The following is a 5,342-nucleotide window of genomic DNA, read 5'->3' as shown; positions in this document are numbered from 1 at the left end:
AGGGAGTGTGCGGCCGCACATTGGTCGTGTGCGGCCGCACACCAGGTGCGTGCGGGCGCACCTGCCTGGGTGTGTCCCGTGCGCGCCATTCTCCCTCCTCCGAGCGCCCGCACTTACATGGGTCTATTTTTGGGCATCTTTACCGACCTCCTCCTTGTATATATAGTTATTTCTACCTATTTTTAGAAAGGAAGTTTTTAGCTTTAGATTTGGGGATTAAAATTTGATAGTTAGTTTTTGGGAGAATTTTAGAGAGAGAAACTCAAGAACTAGAGAGAGCAACTCATGATCTTTGGTGTTTGTTCAAGAATTCATCATTGTATTTGATCTTTTGATTAAAGTTTTGTAAGGATCTTCTTCTTTATTTCAATACAAGTTTGATTTTAGTTGATTTCATTAGTTTTTCATGTTGTTGATGATTGATTTGGTTATTGATTGAATTTTGATTGATTTTGATTGATTGTTGGCTTAATCTTTGAATTCAAGTATGTTGATGATGAAATTGATGAATGTTGTAGTTTTGATCTCCATTCCTATGGCTAGTGAGTAGTTTCCTAGCTAGGGAGATGGTGAAGCATGTATGAATAATGGAATAGTGTAATTTGGGGATAATTGATGGAGTTGATGATATGATTAAATTTGGTTGATCTTTCATGTGCATGTGTGTGATTAATTGAGGTTTGGCCATCTTTGATTAATACACTAGATTGCATTGTAAGCTTGCTATGATACGGACCATTGATTAGTGAACTTGCAATTTCACGATTGAGGTGCTTTGTGACGTTCCCTAGTTAGTGTTTAGCGTAGTTGACGCTAGTTAGACCTCTAGGTGAACCACCTTAGTATGCTCTTTTGGATACATGATGATTTTCCTTCATATCGCTTGACTTAGTCGGTTTGACCTCCCAAATTATCGTTTCCATTATGATTGCATGTGGATCCATTGCCCTAGTGTCTTAGATTGATTTAATACAAGTTTGCATTACCTAGTTTAGCCTTAGTTCTACCTCAAACCCCTTCTAGACTTCGAAATAGCTTGATTTAGGCATCGTGCACTTGATATCCATTCCCTTGGGTTCGACCTTGACTTGCCACTACGCTAAATAGGGGTTAGTTAAGTTACAAATATTGTTTGATAGGGTGGGGTGGTAGCCCAACGACCTACCATTCTCCTCCACATCATATCTAAACACATGCTCTTTCCCTTCTGTTTTCTAGGCAAGTATTCTGAGTTCCAGTCGGGTTTGTGAGTGCACATAAACTCCGGCGCCGTGCTTATCCTGGAGGGCGACCGCAATTGTCTACTGCACCGGGAGGTAGCGCGGAATCGTCTTTTAGGTCAGTGGGTCTCCACGACGCGGCTATTGTCAGTTTGGTTCACGCATCAAGAGATAAGTTAATTCTGTTTTATTGATTATTAGTATGACACTTGAAAGGCAGCTGCAAAAGTTATGGTTGCTAACAGGGCAGCAACCACAGAGAGAGCATTGGCAGACTCTTTTGTATCTGTCTTGCAAATACCGTATGATCTTTTAGCCAAGTACACTGCCTCCGGCATTATATAACGAATTTGTTTTACAATCTGCTGCATGTAATGAAAAGTATTAAACACTAAACAATAATACAGAAACAATAGGGGTCTAATTCATTTTGATTTTACTTATATTTCTAGAAAGTAAAATCATTTCAATTCAATTGATAAAAAATAAGTTCATTAGATCATTGTTTTATGTGCGCTTTTTTATTGCTAAAAATCTTTAATTTTATGATAAAAAAATATACTTCCTCCGTTACATATTATTTGCAATGATTAGGCATTTTCCCTTTCTACTTTATATCAAATCGTTGCAAATAATATGTAACGGAGGAAGTATATTTTTTGATAAAATCAGACAATCAGATCAGATTAGATAAGCAAAACTAAGGTAAACTAAACAAAACCCGACAATGCCCATGCATGCAAGTAAACAAATAACAATACACATACCTCATTTGGGACATCATGTAATGCAAGTAAATCCCGAATTGTTTGTCCCCTTTTATTTGCCTATTCTAGTTCTGTTACTTTTGTCTCTAAACATCTTTTAGCTAATGAAATTGTAGCTATAGTGTTCTCAGTCTGAATGGAGTGATGGAGGGGTGTGTTTCCGTCATAATCTTGCACTAATCGTTGTGCATCAGCTTTAGTGATATCGAATAACCGCTTTCCATCAACATCCTCTCCGATAAAACGCAATAGATGCAAAAAAGTCTTGCCACTTGAATCTAGGAGGTATGCTGATTGAGGATGGTGTTCAAGTATAGCACGTAAAACTCGGAAACAACCAGACCTAGCTGCGCACATCAATGGGGTTAGGCCTTCATCATCTCGCATATAAGCTGCTCGATTACTCGTCTCACTTAATCTATTCACAAACTTGTTTGCTTCTTCATCATCTGCATGGTGTATACGTTTAACCCATTATGATGATTGAATCTAGAATCAATTATCAAACTTCAATCATAATTTAAATTTTTGTTTGACTTTAGAGGTCAAGGGATCAGATCTCATATCGGGTGACAAATTATAAGATTAAACACACGGTTGGAAAAGAGACTTACTAATAGAAAAGCCATTTTTGGAAAAGGAATGGAGTGGAGTCTCGCCTAAGTAATTCACGCGAAAAGCGGCCTCATCGTCACAATCAAGCAGAATGAACGAATCATTGAGGTTGTTGGTCTGTAAAGCCCCATGAATCGGAAAGTTACCTTTGTTATTTTTCACAGTCCATGGGGCAACATAAAATGCTTTCCGTCTTTCATCTAACTCACCTAGAAAATCTTTGGATGCATTTACTAGTAAGTCTCCTGACTTACTCCCCTTGCACTTCACAGCAAGGTGAAGAGGCGTGTCTCCATTATTATCCGGTCGCATGCTAAGACTCGGGAAGTGTTCTACAGCAATCTTAACAAATTGATCTGCATTTGCACTTCCATGTCTAAGAGCTATGTGAACAATATTATTTCCACCCGGAGTTTGACGGCAAAAGTAGTCTGCATCAAGTTCTCGTTGTCCACTTTCCACATCAATCACTGTATGAGATTCAGCCATAGCCTTTTCAAATATTTCAGTACTTCCTTCTACAGCTGCTTTGTAGAGATCTTCATTCATTAATTTATCCATTGATTCCCTCTCTTTCACATTGCTTCTGCTTACCAATGGTAGCAGTTGCTTCTGCACAAGTATTTAAAAGAGAAAATTTATTAGCATCGTTCCAATTTTCAGAAGATAAAAGTGTTTAACAAATGCTTATTCCAAGCTAAGAGGTACATCAATTGCTTGTAAACGGATGCATAACTTTTTCTGTTGACATCCAAGCAATCGATGCATTCCAAGCTTGTAAGAGGTACATCAATTGCTAGCTACATCCATATTTGATACTTTTAAGTTTTAACAAATGCTGCAAGTGAATCCATAACTACACAAATTAAAACAAATTAAAGATACATATAGAAAGAAAGATGGAGTTGAAGCATTACACACCATGGTAGGCAAATGGGCTTGCGTTGAAAGTAAATCAAAAACTGATTGACCATCATTGTTAACAATGTTTAATTCCTGTTTGTTTTTTGACTGGAGACACACTTCCATGAGAAATTTCGCTTTGGTATAATCCGCATCAACAATTTCATTTTGTACAATTCTAAGACCATCAACCTCAGAATGCTTGAAGAAATCCTTCCAGACCGGTCTACAACCAAAGCCCTTAGATGGTGCAGAATTGTTTGCCTTTATCATCTCTTAGCCCAACAGATGCAGGAAACTGTTGAGCAAGAAGCCTAGCCATCCCGAATTGCCGCGCACTTTGTATTGCTCTTAAAATTGGAGTGAAGCCCTCATTATCACGCTTGTAAACTAGGGACTTCATCGGTTGAGAATGTTTCTCTAACAAATCCTTTTCTACAACATTATACAATAATCAGTACTAGTTTCTTGGTCATTAATAGAATACAAATAAATAATATGTTTTTGTTGAGCCATATGGTTTTGATAATGGCATACAAACTTCAACTAATTAACGTTATTTTCCCCAAATATATGAAAACAAGCAAATAATCTTGGTGTAGAACTAAGAGTTGGTTAGGCTTCGAACATAAATGACATAAATTTCAACTTTGTTCTTAGGGATGTCAATGGGGCGGGGCGGATGTTGGCTTTCCCATCCCATCCATATGCCCATCCGCGCCTAATATATTCTTATCCCCATCCCCACTCCCTTATTGAAAATAATAAATAGAGATGAGAAAAAGGAAAGAATAATAAAAGTTGTATTCAATCTATTAAAAATTGTACAACATAGCAGCATATATATAGTGCAAAATAAAACTAAAAAATAAGAAATATGATGATTATGCTAACATTAACCCCCACTAAACTTACCAACTACTATTATGACTCCAATAACATTAGGAGTTAACTAATCACTAACAATTTAAAGTAAATATTTTAATTCCCCTTCCCTGAAACGGGTACAAAATTTATCTCCATTCCCACCCGACACGTACAATCCCAAAACTATCTCCGCCCTATCTCCGCCTAATCCCCATCTAAAACCAGCCTGTTAATCCCCAACTTCCAAATTCAACTTTATTACATCATAATGATTACTAAAAATCATTGTTAAGTTACACTTTTTTTTTGTTTATAATTTAAGTCTATTACAAAATATTATACATTTACTTAATTTATATTTAAAATAGTAAATAAATATATACTTATATATAATAATATATATTGATATGGCGGAAGGGACTAATACGACGTTGAGTGGGTGGTATGAATTAGGGATGACAATGGGGCGAGTCTATACCCGCCTAAAAATCTTATACATATCCCCGCCCTACCACTCGTGGCGGGTACAATATCCACATCTATAGCCGTCTTACATGGTACAAGATAGGATCCATCCCCACTTTATCACCAACTTTGATATCCATATGCACCTCATACGCGTTCCAGAACTGTCCCAAACAAATTAGGAGTATCTAACAAATTCTATAAGATTTATTTTTGCATTAAATTAAAATTTCTCAAGATTTCAAATGGGACAAACAAATTAAAAGGAGGGAGTATTGTTTTTTTAAACCTTGTGCAATATATTATGCTTAAACTTGTGTTATTTTACTTTTAAAAAAAGATAATGAAATCCTGGACTCTTCAATCTAATTAAATGTTGATCATAAAGTGCATCTTCTTCTTGTATTGACTCATTTGCCTGATTGGTTACATGGACACTTCATCCAAATGTCGTGTCTGTATCGGACATCGTGTTAGACACCGACACTCATGGGACACACGACGA

General features: G+C 36.7%; 1 pseudogene; it reads right to left on the bottom strand.

Annotated features, from left to right (window-relative positions):
- Window positions 1–1,417: 1,417 nt before the first annotated feature.
- On the bottom strand, window positions 1,418–3,908 carry LOC145604065 (protein ACCELERATED CELL DEATH 6-like; annotated as a pseudogene).
- Window positions 3,909–5,342: the final 1,434 nt, after the last annotated feature.

Source organism: Chenopodium album, chromosome 22 (assembly GCF_948465745.1).
Source record: "Chenopodium album chromosome 22, dcCheAlbu1.1, whole genome shotgun sequence".
In the NCBI taxonomy this organism is placed as follows: Eukaryota; Viridiplantae; Streptophyta; class Magnoliopsida; order Caryophyllales; family Amaranthaceae; genus Chenopodium; species Chenopodium album.
This window is presented reverse-complemented; position numbering and strand designations above follow the sequence as displayed.